Genomic DNA, 17,768 nt, shown 5'->3' with positions numbered 1-17,768 from the left:
GCAGAACTAATAGAATAGATGTATATATAGAGGGGAGTTTATTAAGGAGTATTGACTCACACAATCACAAGGTGAGGTCCCACAACAGGCCATCTGCAAGCCAAGGAGTAAGGAAGCCAAGTCGCAAAGCTGAAGTACTTGGAGTCTAATATAGGAGGGCAGGAAGCATCCAACATGGGAGAAAGATGTAGGCCGGAAGACTAAACCAATCTAATCTTTCCACGTTCTTGTGCCTGCTTTTATTCTGGCTGTGCTGGCAGCTGATTAGATTGTGCCCACCCAAATTGAAGGTGGGTCTGCCTTTCTCGGCCTACAGAGAAACACCCTGACAGACACGCCTAGGAACAATACTTTGCATCCTTTAATCCAAACAAGTTGAAATTCACTATTAACCATCACAGGTGAGATGGATCCATATACTATCCTTTCTGCAAACGGCCTCTAGAGATGTGAATGGATAACTTAGACTGAGTCCCAGCTGCATTAAAGGGTGGATCTGAGCCTATCAGGAGCACCCATGACTATTACCTTTACCAAATACAGAGTGCCTGGCAATATCAGAGACTCTGCATAGCATTACAAAATATGTGGGTCTGTGAATCCATGTGCTTTACAAGTTGTATATTATTAGTTTGTTTGTTTGTTTTCCTCTTATCTAGGATTAGTTTGAGTCTTCTCTCTTGATTAAACATATTTTAGGTTGTGGTAGCCAGCATGCTTGCAAGGAAAGAAGTTGTTGCCAGTCTGCTGGAACATGCAACAAAAAATGTTCCTTACAACCCTCAAAGTAACCTAGGTTCCATTATGGGCATGGAAGTTCCTATTAGACAAGAAAATTCATATTTAAATCCCTTCCTTTAGGCTGGGCATGGTGGCTCATGCCTATAATCCTAGCACTTTGGGAGGGCAAGGCGAGCGGATCACCTGAGGTTGGGAGTTTGAGACCAGCCCGGCCAACATGGTGAAACCCAGTCTCTACTAAAAATACAAAAATGATCAGGCACGGGGGCTCCCGCCTGTAATCCCAACACTTTATGAGGCCAAGGCAGGCAGATCACCTGAGGTCAGGAGTCCGAGTCCAGCCTGACCAACATGGAGAAACCCTGTCTTTACTAAAAATACAAAATTGGCCAGGCATGGTGGCACATGCCTATAATCCCAGCTACTAGGGAGGCTGAGGCAGGAGAATCACTTGAACCTGGGAGGCAGAGATTGCGGTGAGCCCAGATTGTGCTATTGCACTCCAGCCTAGGCAACAAGAGTGAAATTCTGTCTCAAAAAAAAATTTAAAAATAAAATAAAAATAAAAATAAATAAAAATACAAAAAGTAGCCAGTCATGGTGGCGCATGCCTGTAATCTCAGCTACTCGGGAGGCTGAGGCAGGAGAATCGCTTGAACCTGAGAGCTGGAGGTTGTGGTGAGCTGAGATCGTGCCATTGCACTCCAGAGCCTAGACCATAGGAGCGAAATTCCGTCTTAAAAAAATAAAAAATAAAAATAAATTAAAAAATCCCATCCTTTCTGAAGAGAGTCACTATAAAAAAAAAATGACTCCAAGGTTTCTAAAATGAGTGGCTAAGGGGCAACAAAACTAGTAAGTGAGACAGCAAATACTGGAAGATGAAAGTTGAGAGAGAAGTGTTTGAATCGGCTAAAATAATTTCACAGCTTCTTCCCATCCATACAGATGTAAGAGTTCTTCCCTTGTGAGGGGCTTTGCTTCTTGAGCCTGATCACCCCATCTTGTCGGAGGTCATCTCTACTTCCTCCCTTTTGATCCAGTTTCCATTCTTTTCTCCCCACTCGTAAAGTTTCAAGCTGCTGCTGCTTTTATCACTCTGCCTGGTGTTAAGATACTGGTTGCCCTTTGTTCATACTTTTATGCCCTTTGTTCATACGTTTCTGGACTGTGCCTAACTCCATTCATTGCGTGCATACCTTTGAATTGTGGAATCCCAGAGCAATAGGAGCCCTAGATTCCCCAGCCACCAGGAAGAGAATATCTTTCCTTATCTTCTAGGTCTTCAGGAGATCTCAGATCTCTAGGATAGTGGTTTTCAATCAGTGGCAATTTTGCTCCCCTGGGGACATTTAGCAATGCCTGGAAATGTTTTTGATGGTCACAGCTGGGGCAGGAAGGAGGGTGCTACTGATGTCTAGTTGGGAAAGGCCAGGGATGTTGCTAAACACATTAAAATGCACAAGACAGCCCCTAAGAACAAGGGATTATTTGGTCTAAAAAGTCAATAGTGCTGAAGTTGAGAAACCTGGCTCAGCCAGGCACTGCAGTTCATACCTACAATCTCAGAACTTTGGGAGGCCAAGGTGGAAGTATTGCTTAAGCCTAGGAGTTCAAGACCAGCATGGGCAACATAGGGAAACCCTGTCTATGAAAAGTTTTAAAAGTAGCTGGGTGAGGTGGCACAGGCCTGTGGTCCTAGCTACTCAGGAGGCTAAGGTAGGAGGATCATTTGATCCCAGGATGTTGAGGCTGCAGTAAGCTGTCATCATGCCACTACATTTCAGCTTGGGCAACAGAGTGAGATCCTGTCTCAAAAAACAAAAACAGAAAAAGAGAAACTTGGCTATGGAACACTAAGCAAGTTAGGGTTTTTCACTTCAAGTCCCTACAAACTGGCACTTCCCCTCACTAGGGTTGCAAACTCCTCTCTCCCAGATAACAAGAAGATGTCTGCTTTCATTAACAGAGTTCACAGGGTTCACGCTCAATCTACTTCCAGCTGTCAAAGAAGATCATGAAGTAACCAAGGAGTTCCTTGGCCTGGTCGTATTGCTCTTCTCCACAGTCTGATCCCTCCCTCTATTGGTAAGCATTGCAAATGCAGCTTAAAGGACAGAATTCCCCAATCCCCACTGTAAATATGTAGAGGGTGGCATGGGGATTGGAGTACTGTATTCAATAGGCTATCTTCTATCTCCTCAGCTTCCAAGAACAAAAATCTGTTGGAGACACAATAGAACTTTTTTTTTTTTTTTTTTTTTTGAGACGGAATCTCAGTATTGTTGCCCAGGCTGGAGTGCAGTGGCACTATCTCAGCTCACTGCAACCTCTGCCTCCCAGGTTCAAGCGATTCTCCTGCCTCAGCCTTATGAGTAGCTGGGATTACAGGTGTGCGCCACCACGCCCGCTAATTTTTGTATTTTTAGTAGAAATAGGGTTTTGCCTAGTTGGCCAGGCTTGTCTTGAACTCTTGACCTCAGGCGATCCACCCTCCTTGGTCTCCCAAAGTCCTAGAATTACAGGTGTGAGCCACCGCGCCCCACCTACACAATAAAACTTTTAAGAAAATACATGAGGTCAGCTTTTAAAGAAATTTTATTTCTTCAGGTACAGTATAAAATCATGCATTTTTCATAAAGACAAATGAAAACCTACTACTATCAAGTATAACTTGTCTGCGTACCTTCAGAATTGTAGAAGCCACATTGGGGTTCAAAGCATAAATTCAAGTACATTTATTAGCTGTGGAATCCTGGGCAAGTAATTATGAAGGCATTAGTTCCTTCATTTGTTAAAAAAATATATATATATTTTCATCTGTATAACAGTAACTACCCTGTATGGTTCAGTGAGGTGCTAAGTAAACTATTGTGCATGAATCATTAAGAACAGTATTTGGAATTCAACGAATGGCAGATATGATGAGTATTAAGTGATCTGGACACAATAATCTGTGGTCCTAGAGACCTTCTTGCTTTGCATTCTGTAGGGAAAAGAAGAAGCCAGCATTGCCGCTCCTCTGACCTGCTCGAAAACTACCCTAAGTCACTGCAGCACAAAACTGGCTGTATCTCTGTACCGGAAAAAAAAAAAAAAAAAAGAAAAGTCTTCAGTGGTTACTACTGACAACCCCATCAGAGGTCACGTGAGTGGCCTACATGACTTTATAGTTCTTACTGCTAACCAGGAGATTGAATGGATTGACTAGCTCCTGGTTTCAAGTTTGGGAAGAACCCATCACATACATCAGTGACCTAGTAGGAGTCGTTGATGGTAGGAGTCATTCCTGGTAGGAATCCCGCACCAACTCTGGACTGGCTCGACTTCATGACTGCATTCATCATTATCCACCTGTCATGGGATGACGCCCAGGTACTTTTCTAATCAGAGCCCACTGTGACACAGAAAGGGAAGGGTAGGGAACAGGGACAAATCTTTGTTTTTAGATGCAAATATACTTGATAAAACTATAGAAAAAAAGCAAAGAAATAAGTTTTTAAAAAGACAATGCATTATGGGGCCAGGAGTAGTGGCTCATGCCTGTAGTCACAGCACTTTGGGAGGCCAAAGTGGGCGGATCACTTGAGGTCAGGAGTTCGAGACCAGCCTGGACAACATAGTGAAATCCCGTGTCTACGAAAAATAAAAAAATGAGTCAGGCATAGTGATGCATGCCTGTAATCCCAGCTACTCAGGAGGCTGAGGCAGGAGAATTGCTTGAACCTGGGAGGCAGAGGTTGCAGTGAGCCAAGATCATGCCACTGTGCTCCACCCTGGGTGACGGAGTGAGACTTCATCTCGAAGGAAGGAAGGAAGGAAGGAAGGAAGGAAGGAAGGAAGGAAGGAAGGAAGAAAGGAGAGGAGAGGAGGGAGGGAGGGAAGGAGGGAAGGAAGGAAGGAAATCATGGGCTCTGAGGCACTCATAATATTCTCTTGATATACGGGTTTATATTTAACTATTTGTTCAACTGTACTGATATGTTACATACTCTTTTTTTATGTATATATTTCACAATTGAGCTGAAAATATACCACATCACTATTACTCTTCATTACACAAAGGATTATATTATTATAAGGAAAAGCTGGGGTATCAATAACTCAGAGTCTCTCAGAAGAATTAGACTTCAAATGTGAGAAAGTTTTAAGTAATATTTTAACCTATGTATTCTGCTTATATTTTTCTTTTTGTACATGCCCAGGACTGATAAATAATAAAAATTAGTATTTAAATCCATACAAATGACTTCATTTATATACTTATTTTTTTCTTTTTAGTGACAGAGACTTGCTCCACTGACCAGGTTGGAGTGCATTGGCATGATCATAAGTCACTGCAGCCTCAAATTCCTGGGCTCAAGTGATCTCAGCCTCAGCATCCCGAGTAGCTGAGATTACAGGAGTGTGCCACTGTGTCCAGCTAATTTTTGTTTTTTTGTTTTTTTATCCTGCTATTTTGCCCAGGCTGGTCTTGAACTCCTGGCCTCAAGTGATTCTCCCACCTCGGCCTCCCAAGTGGTGGGGTTACAGAGAGGCATGAGCTACTGAGTTTGGCCAAATTTCAGTAAATATATAATAAAAATTCTAGGTCATAATAAAAAGGAAAGAAAGTTTCTTATGTATGTTGATGTTGGCTCCCTTGACCATCACCCTAATACCGATCCAGTTAGCCTTATATAGCCAAGATCCCTGCCTCCAGCTGGCCTTAGGGGTCATTCTACATTCTCTCCTAATAGACTCTTGACCAGAAAATCTCTGCTATCCCTCTTTTTCTGTGGAAGTTGGCCACAGTTGTCTCTGAGGCTTGGAGGCACTACTTCCTCTGAGGAAGCTGAAGTTTCAGGGAGCAGCAGTCACAAATACCCTTTGACCAGAAACTCCACCTCAACCAGCAGATGGAATACAAATTATTCATAAGTGAATGTGTAGAAAATTAATTAACCCCGAATATATTTAGTATGTAAGTATTATATTTGACATTCATAATATATTTAAAAATTAATCGTAGGATACATTTCTAAAATCTTGCAGAAAAAACACTCCTAAATGATTTTTATGATTGCAATAGAATGCTATCATAAGCATAACCTCTTCACACACAGTGACATTGACAGAATTGCTGACATTCATTTAGCTCTTCATTTACTTAAAACAAAGAATAATTAACATATTCTAATCACTGCAAAAACCTGTTCACTGACCCAAGATAATTTAAAAGTTTTCTTACCTTCCTAATTTTAGCAAATTCCTTTAGGGGTTATTTTTTAATCCCTCCAACAATTCCTAGGTAGTTGGATGAATGAACAAATGAATCACTGTGTCCATCAACAGCTTTTATTTATGGCTCCTATAGAGGAACAATACCCTCATGGAGCAAATCAAGCTGACAACTGACTATTTGAGACATTAAATGAGACAGCGTACCCGAAAGCACCTTAAAATGATGTTTGGAGTATCATAATAATTTAAGTGAAGTTATTAGAATTTCTATTTAAATGCAGCGCATCTCTCGGTTTCTTTTTGTAACGTATGTAAAAGTATGGAAATTATAAAGAAATAATATTCAGAATAAAAATTCTTGCCATTAAATAACACTCCAAAAAACCCTGTTTTATGAATAAGTCCGACAGTTCTTAGAACTAATTATTATTTTAATAGATTTTCCTAGGTTTGTTTTCTGCACTTTTTTTTACATAGGTGAGCTCTTACTGTATATATGACATTCTGCCTTTATGACTTTATATCTTAAAGTATACTTTCCTCATAAGCACTAAAGGATATTTGAAACATAATTTTATGGCTCCCTAATACATTTTGTACTTCTTAATTTACAATTTGCCTATTGTCAAACAACAGTATTATTCAAGGTTTTGTGTTTTTTTTTTTTAAGTATTATAACCAAAGCTATATTAAACATTTGGATGTTAATCTTTGCATGTATTATTTCTTAATATTGATTTACAGGAGTGTTACTTAAGGATGAAACTGTGCAGTGAGCATCTGTTGATTTTTCCTGACTCGCTTCCATTTCCCCTTCTTTTGGTGGTGACATCTTACTTTGGAGAGTCACACCGTATCCCCAGGAGCTTGGATAAAGCTGACTCCGTCCCTGCCTTCAAGGCTTGTGCAGGACCCCAGGGTGGGTGATCAGGACATTCTACCTTCCTCACTGCAGTGACTGGTTTGGGACTGAATATGAGACTAACTCAGGCAACGAGGCTCACTCTTGGGCTTTTCTAGGAACTACCGTGGAAAAGCCCTTCCCTTTCATTAGGGTTGGCTGTTATCAGCCTGTGAAAGGAAAATAAATCTTGGGACCCTGAAATCACTCAGCCAAGGGCAAAGTCAAGCTGGGAACCACAATCAGGCAAACCTGCTTCCCATTTTAATTCCCAAATAAGATAACGACAAAGATAAAGGAGCTACATACCCTCCCTCACAATTTGCCCACAAGGAAATTTCTCGTGACCTCAAAATATTTACCCTGAACCAGTTGTGTTGAATTTCACTCCACCCCAACCCCCGCATCCCCCACCACATATCTTCACAGGTGCAGGACAGAAAATCCTCCCTCTGCTCACCTGAGACAAATGCATGTCTGATTGCCTCCTCTGCCCTATTGTTTATGTAAAAATACAGACTCCCTGAGCCAGAATAAATTGTGTATTCAGTAAAAGGCTCATCAAAGACTCAAAAGAATGCAACCTTTTGTCTCTTATCTACCTATGACCTGGCAGTCTCCCCGACCACCACCTTGGGAACGTGACCCTCAGGACCTCCTTAACCTCGGCAGAATTAACTCTCTACATTGGTTGAGAGCTGTCTCCGATATTTTGGGTTCACCAGCCCAACTTTCCAGCAATCACTGAGAGAGCTTGCCTTGGTACGAAGCTAACACAGAGGAGAGGTGGAAACTAGAGATGAAAAGGGGCAGATTCGACGGGGCGCGGTGGCTCACGCCTGTATCCCAGCACTGTGGGAGGCCGAGACGGGCGGATCACGAGGTCAGGAGATCGAGACCATCCTGGCTAACACGGTGAAACCCCGTCTCGACTAAAAGTACAAAAAACTAGCCGGGCGAGGTGGCGGCGCCTGTAGTCCCAGCTACTCGGGAGGCTGAGGCAGGAGAATGGCGGGAACCCGGGAGGCGGAGCTTGCACTGCCCCGAGATCCCGCCCCGGGCGGCCGGCCGGGGCGACACAGCGACAAAAAAAAAAAAAAAAAACACCCTTTAAACAATGCAGAATTGAGAGGAGTGAATAGAAGGAAAAAAGAAGATGAAGAAGTAAAGAACAAAGAAGAGAGGCCTAACTGTAAGCAGAAGAAGGATAAATTAGCTAAAAATAAATGTATGCAGAGACAGGTACCTGATTAAGTCTAATATAACATTATTTATGTTTCATCCCTGCTGCCTCTAAATATTAGCTTATGTATACAAAACCAGATAAAGCATGTTGAAAATAGGCAAAATCTACCCATTATTCAGGTCTCTCCACACAGTATTATCAGATACTGCAAAGAAGTGTTTATGCATATCATAAAAGATGAACCATGTGAGTCATCTCAATATTATATTTTCTTTGTTCTCTCTCCAGCCTCACCATTCTAATGTTGATGTTCCTTCCTTGCTGCTGACTTGTGACTACCTTTTCTTTTTCTTCTCCAGTTGTTCTTGTTCTTACATACTGACAGAATCCTGCTTCACACAAGGAACTTTAAAATAATTTACACAAATGTATACTTCTCTATCACTTGATTGAATATAGCAGAGCAAATTCAGTAAAAGGCTCATCAAAGACTCAAAAGAATGCAACCTTTTGTCTCTTATCTACCTATGACCTGGCAGTCTCCCCGACCAACAGACAATCAAAAATCCTGCAAAGATGTCAAGGCCTTTGATTTGTATATTAACAAGTACATGTACATTTATTACAAGGGAAAATAGATAATTCACCTTTGCTTCAAAGCAACGTGAGAAGGGGGAAGTAATCATGGTTAAGGATATTAAAAATGTAAAATAAAAGTCCACATTCTGGCCGGGCGCGGTGGCTCAAGCCTGTAATCCCAGCACTTTGGGAGGCCTAGAGGGGTGGATCACGAGGTCAGGAGATCGAGACCATCCTGGCTAACCCCGTGAAACCCCGTCTCTACTAAAAACTACAAAAAACTAGCCGGGCGAGGTGGCGGCGCCTGTGGTCCCAGCTACTCGGGAGGCTGAGGCAGGAGAATGGCGGGAACTTGGGAGGCGGAGCTTGAAGTGAGCTGAGATCCGGCCACTGCACTCCAGTGTGGGCTACAGAGAAAGACTCTGTCAAGAAAAGAAAGAAGAGAAGAGAAGAGAAGAGAAGAGAAGAGAAGAGAAGAGAAGAGAAGAGAAAAAGAGGCAGATTCCTAACAATATAATTTCAGTAACAGAATCTATCCTGATATAATCCACAAGAAATAATTCCCTGTTTCGCCTAAGCTGGTTTGGAGTGGAGGTTTCTATCATCTGCATCCCTCAGAGACTAGATTGATAAAAAGAGTGTATGTGGGTTTAAGACTGATGCTTGGCTGGGCACAGTGACTCACGCCTGTAATCCCAGCACTTTGGGAGACCGAAGCAGGAAGATCATTGGAGCCCAGGAGTTCAAGAGCAGCCTGGGCAACACAGCAAGATCCTGTCTCAAAAACATACATACATAAATAAATAGATAAAAAAATAAGACTGATGCTTTATTGCTAAAACTTTCAAAAAAATTATCATTTATAAACACGGCTGCATTGAATAAGGGTATCATCACACCCTTATCGATGTTACATATTGCTATTTTGAAATCTCTGCTTACCTCTATGAACCTATGGATTATAAAAAAAATTATACTTATTTTATAGAAAAATGTGATTTCACTTTAATCTGTATTTCTTAAATAACTAGTGGTAATGTTTTTAATGTGCTAGCCATTTTGATTTTGTTAATATATTTTGTTCATTATCTGTTATTGTTATTAATGTTGTTTCATGAAATCTGAATTAGTTTTCAACTAAGTTTTTTTTAGATTTTATTTTTCATATGTTTTACAAATATTTTTTAAACTTATTATTTGATTTCTATGTAGGTAAGCTCTATTTTTTTCTCCCTTAGGGAAATTTCTTCAATTCACACTTGAGGAGGAGAGAGCTGATAAGAAAAGTATGTTCAATCTATATTCTTATTCAACTTAGTAGAAAACATTAAGTTTTAGTTTATAGAACAATAAGCATGACATCTTTGAATATTCCTAGTGCTATTTTTAACAAAAGAAAGATTGATATTACACATGTTCATGATAATCTAACCATTTCCCATTCCTCATATGCTTTCTAGAAGGAATTTATCAAAAGCAATAACGGAATTCTCAAAGGAAGACCGTTTAAATGATGAAAAGGCTATTAATACTATTTTTATTAAGTCTTTAAAATTACAGCAACAAGGATTATAAACCTTTTTAAAAGTCAAAGACAGTGAGTGCCATCAGAATGAGAACTTAATTGAATCCTCTTAGCTCATTTTATCTAAGCTACTCATATAGTAATGAGTTATCCAAAAATACAATATTGTCTAATATATGTATGCCACACTACTCAAGAGAGAGATGAACTATTTAATAGAAGCTATTATCATCTTTGTGGAAGTGGGTGAAATGGCTTTTCAGCACACACTTGTGGCTTTCTTTAGAAAAAGTAGCAGCTTCGATATTTAGCTATATATGTCTTTTGACAAGAAGGATATAATCTTTCTTTCTTTCCTTTCTTTCTCTCTCTCTCTCTTTCTTTCTTTCTTGACACAGTCTCACTCTGTCACCCAGGCTAGAGTGCGGTAGTGCGATTTCGGCTCACTGCAACCTCCGCCTCCCGGCTTCAAGCAATGCTCTGGCCTCAGCCTCCCAAGTAGCTGGAATTACAGGCACCTGCCACCATGCCCAGCTAATTTTTGTATTTTTGGTAGAGATTGGGTTTCACCATGTTAACCAGGCTGGTCTCAAACTCCCAACCTCAGGTATGTCCCCGCCTCAGCCTCCCAATGTGCTGGGATTACAGGCTTGAGCCACCGCACCGGCCACTGGGATATCAGTCTTTTAAGGTCAGAGACCCCATAGTATCCAATCCTGTGTCCTGAGTTTAGTGCAGTACCTGGACCCTAGTGGGTAGCAACAATTACTTATCCAAATGAATGAATGAGGCCAGTTGTTTCTTGGTTGTGTGGGGAAAAATCATATGTCTATTACACTGAATTATAGTTCCGTATCATTTTGGCATCAATATTAATAATGATTATAATAATAATACAATCTAACAAGTTAACTTTTGAGTTGTAATTATGTGACAAGCAATATCCTTACAGCAAACCCAAGGTAAATAATGTTATGTTCTCCTTTTTACAGTTGAGAAAACTAAAGAAATTGAACAACTTTGAAAAAAACAAACAAACAAAAAAACCAGGGACCTTCCTTTGGAGACCCCTTCCTCCTTTTTGGCTGCTTATCCAAGCGACTTGTTCAAGGCCACATTGCAATTTAACAAGACAGACAGGATTAGAACCCAGTTTTCCAGATTGTCATGTGAAAAGTTTCACTTTATAAACTCCCGGGAGCCCGAGCAGTGTGAAGAAGAGACGAGAATGACCCCCTGACCGACCCAAGCCCACGGCCCCTGCATCCCGCACCCAGCCGCCGCCGCCTCCGTGTCGAAGAGAAGGTCTGAAGGGGATGCTAAAGGAGATAAAGCCAAGGCGAAGGACGAACCACAGAGAAGATCCGCAAGGTTGTCTGCTAAACCTGCTCCTCCAAAACCAAAGTCCGAGCCTGAAAAGGCCCCTGCAAAGAAGGGAGAGAAGGTACCCAGAGGGAAAAAGGGAAAAGCTGATTCTGGCAAGAAGGGGAATAACCTTGCAGAAAATGGAGATGCCCAAACAGACCAGGCACAGAGAGCTGAAGGTGCTGGCGAGGCCAAGTGAAGTGTGTGCATTTTTGATAACTGTGTACTTCTGGTGATTGGACGGTTTGAAATACTATTTTTTATCAAGCTTTATAAAAATGCAGAATTTTGTTTTCCTTGTTTTAAAGCTATGTCGTTAGCACACAGAACACTTCATTGTTGTTTGTGGGGGAAGGGACATACGTCACTAATAGAATGTCTCCGGAGCTGGACTGATGTGGGGAAAACACCTTCCCCTTCTAGTTTTGAGACTTCCTCTTGGCTCCCAGGAGAAAGGATTCCTGACTTTGACACGCACGGCCACCTTGGCACAAAAGCCTTGTGATATGGCAAAACAAACTCATTTTTAGGTCCTCTTCTCCTTTTCCATCTCTCAGCGTAGACTTAACTCCCTTAAGCCCAGATATCCACTGGGACCTGACCCCTAGTCATTGGTTACCAGCGTGTCAGGCAATCTAGACTTTCCAGTAATGTCACTGAGATGGCACCTGTCAAAAGAACAGTGGTTCTGTTTCTAGATCGTGGATCTTCAGAAAAATTCTATTTTCATTTCACTTCCTGAAAGTCAGAGTCAGCTTGTGAAAAGTTGTTAAAGAACTAAATGTGAAATGTCAACCCTCACGCTGTTCAGAGCATCAGATGAAGACTTCACTGGGTTTTATAGTGGCTTTCTGATTCTTGGTAGTCCATTGAAGAAGGGAATTTGAAAGTTGTTGTATACTGTTAACGATTGTCCATGTCCTGCCTGAAATACCATGATTGTTTATGGAAGGTATCTTTAATAAAGCTGGATACGGTTTGGCTTGGAAAAAAAAAAGAAATAAATAAAAATAAAATTTTCCTCAATACCAAAGAAACTTTGGTGTGCTTCAAAATCACCTGCAGAGCTTTTAAAAAATACAGATCCCTGACTGCTCCCATCCCACAACTCACATTCAGTGTATCTCTGGTGGATTCCAGTCATCTGCATTTAAAATAAATTCACCAATTAAATATCATATTCTGCCAATTTTCGGACCACTATTCCAGAGTAAATGCCCTATTAAAAAGTGAGAGGGGCTGGGCGCGGTGGCTCACACCTGTAATCTCAGCACTTTGGGAGGCCACGGCAGGCGGATCACGAGGTCAGAAGATCGAGACCATCCTGGCTAACACAGTAAAACCCCGTCTCTACTAAAAATACACAAAATTAGCCGGGGGTGGTGGCGGGTGCCTGTAGTCCCAGCTACTTGGGAGGCTGAGGCAGGAGAATGGCGGGAACCCGGGAGGCGGAGCTTGCAGTGAGCTGAGATCCGGCCACTGCAGTCCAGCCTGGGTGACAGAGCGAGACTCCGTCTCAAAAAAAAAAAAAAATGAGAGGGATTCCAATGACCCAATGCAAGTAAAAGGCTTTGTAAAAAAATGTTTAGACCAAGATTTTAATGGTAACAATGTTTTTCATTGTGCAGCAAGGGGCTGCTGTCCCATCATCACGGTCTGTGCCAACCCATGGAAGGCTTGGCATATATACACAAGTAAAACTGTAGGCCTGAAGTCTTTAGTTTTTATCCCATTTGGTTTTTAGAAGAAATCAAGGTTGAGAATAAGACCTCACACCTTGGAAACATAAAGAGTAAATTTATGGCCGGGTGCAGTGGCTCACACCTGTAATCCCAACACTTTGGGAGGCTGAGGCGGGACGGATCACAAGGTCAGGAGTTCGAGATCAGCCTGGCCAATATGGTGAAACCCATCTCTACTAAAAATACAAAAATTAGCCAGTCATGGTGGCGGGCACCTGTAGTCCCAGCTACTCAGGAGGCTGAGGCAGAAGTGAGGCAGAAGAATCACTTGAACCCAGGAGGCAGAAGTTGCAGTGAGCCGAGATTGTGCTACTGTACTCCAGCCTGGGCAACAGAGCAAGACTTTGTCTCAAAAAAAAAAAAAAAAAAAAAAGTAAATTTATGTATATGTACATGTTACATTAGAATGACACTTAACTGTGGATGTATTTTTCTTCTTAAATATATGACTGCTAACTTTCTGAAATGTTTATTATCAATCTTAAAGCTTTGGAAATTAGCTCAGTAAAGTCAGCAACCACCTATAAAAAGGTCAATTACACTTGAAAATGTCAGTAGATAGAAGGTTAGGTAACTTGAGAAAAGCAGGCATAGAGTGAAAAAACTATCTTCTCTCTACTGGCAGGGTTTTCAAAATGATAGCCTACCAAATTGTGTGTTATCTGGGTAAAAATGTAGCCTTTTAAAGCAGGTTGCATTGTGATATGATTTTGTGTTTGTGAACCTGAAAGAAAAATTTTTCTAGATCATGAACCTAATTTACCCTGTGGGAAATCATTTTAACATAGGAAAAGAAATCCACTAAGATACCCTCTCTTTCTGTCAACATGCACCTTCCAAAGAAAAAAAAAAGACAACGATGACTTAATTCAAAGTACTAAGTTGAGAAATAAGAGACCTGGGTTCTAGTCCTGGATATATAATTAATTTATGTGATTCAGTAAGCCTCTCTGAATCTAAAGTATCCTACTAATAAAATAGGAAAATGGAAGGTGGGCAAGAGAAAAAATTTAGAGAACCTTCAGTTTCCTATAAGGGTAGGAGTCAGCAAACCTTCCCTGAAAGGGTCAGAGAGTGAATGCTGTAGGCTTGGAGACCATACAGTATTGGCTGCGACAACTCAACTCTGCTGCTGTCACACAAAAGTAGCCATAGAAAATACATAAAAAATGACCATGGCTGCATTCCAATCATAGAATAGAATAGAATAGAATAGAATAGAATAGAATAGAATTTACAGCAATAAGTATTGGGCAGAATTTGGCCTGCAAATTGTATTTTGCCAACTGTTGCTTTTCAGGCCTAAAACTATAACTACGACACTATGAAATACACTATTAGGGCTTCCAGAGGTACTAACTGTAGGACATAATTATTTTACATATTATAAAGAAAATTAAATAACTTTGGTGTAAAATAAATGTTTACATTTCTCATACAAAACACATTCATTTATTGATACATTTAATACCAATGTACACAAAGAACTTTTACAGAGTTAACCTCGCCCTGTCACCCGGGCTGGAGTGCAGTGGCCGGATCTCAGCTCACTGCAAGCTCTGCCTCCCGGGTTCCCGCCATTCTCCTGCCTCAGCCTCCGGAGTAGCTGGGACTACAGGCGCCGCCACCTCGCCCGGCTAGTTTTTTGTATTTTTAGTAGAGACGGGGTTTCACCGTGTTAGCCAGGATGGTCTCGATCTCCTGACCTTGTGATCCTCCCATCTCGGCCTCCCAAAGTGCTGAGATTACAGGCTTGAGCCACCGCGCCCGGCCCACCTTTTTCTTTAATAATACTTTTTTCCTGTGTTGGGAGTATCACTTACTGAAAATATCCTAAAAGCATCCTTACACACACATACACAGACCCATATCCACATATATACTTATAAATGTCAACTAACTCATGGTAATTAATCATGTAGTACATGTAATTAAGAGCCCGGCTTACAAATCGAACAGGCCAGGTGTTATCTTTTAGTATGTGTCTTCCCTCCTAAAATGTCTGTTTACTCATCTACTAAATGGATAGGTAATACATATCTCATTGGATTATTATGAGAATTAAAGAAGACAGTACATTAACATTGTGAAAAAGAAACAAAGATTAAATATTCATATAGCATGTATAGCAATCTTTCTTTCTAGTTGTTATTGGCAACTGCTTGTCATCATCTAATAATGTCAGGACCGTAGTGTGTCAAGTACTTCATTATACCACTTAGGTACAATGAGCAGACAACTGATCAATGCTTTTTTTGGTAAAAATAATTTTTCTGAACAATTCTTGTCTTGAAAAAAATATGATAATTTTTCGGATGAAACAGGGTTCTCTTTTAAATGCTGTGTTTCTAAGACACTCTGTTAGCTCATGGTTGGCAATAGATTTTCTCTGCTGAAAACTAAACTAAAATTTAGCTTTTTTCAATTTAAAACAACTTTCATGGAAAAGGGCAATATTTTAAAAATCTCATCAGAAGTCCACTTCCGTTAGTGATGAAGTAAGATCAAACCAGACTGAATTCTCCATAGAAAATAATCATAAACTCTGAACCTAAAACAAACAACAGCTAACAAAATCACTGGAGAGTAAGCAGAAAAGAGACTATGGGAGTGTACTTGTTTGGAAGAGGGGAGTTCTACAAAGTGAGTTCTCATTTTTTGAAACTTTCAGCCTGAGACTGAGTACAGATGATGCCAGAAGCAACGGGGCTTAGAAAAGTGTGGTGGAAAATGGCCTGGGGAACCAGAAAACTGAAGTTCAGGAGATGGTTACCATTGAAGAGTGTAGGTAAACGTTGGAAGGAAAGAGTCAGAAAGGGAGTGTCTAAATTCTGCCTGGCTGTATCTTTCACTGGCCCCTCAATCACACATGTGTGGAGCAGATACAAAGCATCTCTACCAGTCGTAATAGATCTGAAAGTGAGGCCGGCCGCGGTGGCTCACACCTGTAATCCCAGCACTTTGGGAGGCCAAGGTGGGTGGATCACTTAGCCCAGGAGTTCAAGACAAGCCTGGAAACTTAGTGAAACCCCATCTTTACCAAAAGTACAAAAATTAGTTGGGCAAGATGACTTGGGAGGTGGGAGGATTGCTTGAACCCCGGAGACGGAGGCTGCAGTGAGCTGAGATCATGCCACTGCACCTTAGCCTGGGTGACAGAGCGAGACCTTGTCTTAAAAAAAAAAAAAGATTGATTTGAAAGGGGACTGAAGCTGCCACACAACAACCAGATTTCACAGTTCAATTTTGCAAGGATTACAACTGATGAGATCACTGAAAGAACTTAAAAATCTCCAAAGAGTACATTCATGTAAAAGTTTTATTAAAGGTAAAGAATTTGGTATAGCAGGAGAAAGTACCAGCAATCATTGAGAGTCTGGGAGACTTCCAGGCACAGCTTCTTGGGTCTGACATACTCTCAATGAATATATGCTTTATCTCAGGATTGGGTTACAAAAGCTGTATAATAAATCTTGGTTTCAGGAAAGCTGCCTAAAAGTTTCCAGCCAGTTTTTTCTAGTGCCCTCTTGAATTAAAAGCCAAGACAGAAAGTTTAACTGGTCACGTCAGGTGTCATTCATTCATAAACAAACCAGTTTTAGGTGCCTTCAGGGGAGTTTTGAACTAAAAACAGTACATTTACAAATCATTAGTTAGTCCACTGTTCTTTTTTTGGCCGAGATATAGTGCCAGACTTTCAGACGTCCTAGAGGTAAACAGAATTGTCTCAGTCCAGCTGCAAAATAATTTTGTCCTACACAAACTCTAATAAAACAATTGTCTGCTAATAAAATAACAGGGAAAGATAACAAAACCTACAATCTTAACAACTTAACCTAGAACACAATTAAAAATTTCCTGACATGAAAAGTCAGATAAATGGAGCACACAACCACTAGAAAAGAAAATCAACTAAGAGAAATGTTGAGATGAGCCGAATGTTAAAACAAGGGTTTTGAAGTGCTTGTTTTAACGAATCTCAATAAATTGAAACAAAATATGCCCACAACTGAAGTAGAGAAATAAGAAATCTCAGCATAGAAATAAAAATAACTTAAAAAAGAAAATAAATAGAAGTTCTGGAGTTAAAAATTAAAATATGTGAAAAAAACAATAGATGGATTTAATAGCAGAATGAAGATAACAGAAGAATAAAGGAAATGGATTTGAAGATAGATTAAAATAAAATATCCAATATGGGCCGGGCGCGGTGGCTCAAGCCTGTAATCCCAGCACTTTGGGAGGCTGAGACGGGCGGATCACAAGGTCAGGAGATCGAGACCATCCTGGCTAACACGGTGAAACCCCGTCTCTACTAAAAAATATACAAAAAACTAGCCGGGCGTGATGGCGGCGCCTGTGGTCCCAGCTACTCCGGAGGCTGAGGCAGGAGAATGGCGGGAACCCGGGAGGCGGAGCTTGCAGTGAGCTGAGGTCCGGCCACTGCACTCCAGCCTGGGCGACAAAGCGAGACTCCGTCTCAAAAAAAAAAAAAAAAAAAAAAAA

The 17,768-nt window shown here is 40.9% G+C and overlaps 1 pseudogene; it reads left to right on the top strand.

The window, feature by feature from the left end:
* The first annotated feature begins 714 nt into the window (after positions 1 to 714).
* On the top strand, positions 715 to 11,719 carry LOC111528003 (annotated as a pseudogene).
* Positions 11,720 to 17,768: the final 6,049 nt, after the last annotated feature.

Source organism: Piliocolobus tephrosceles, chromosome 5 (assembly GCF_002776525.5).
Source record: "Piliocolobus tephrosceles isolate RC106 chromosome 5, ASM277652v3, whole genome shotgun sequence".
Lineage (NCBI taxonomy): Eukaryota > Metazoa > Chordata > Mammalia > Primates > Cercopithecidae > Piliocolobus > Piliocolobus tephrosceles.
This window is presented reverse-complemented; position numbering and strand designations above follow the sequence as displayed.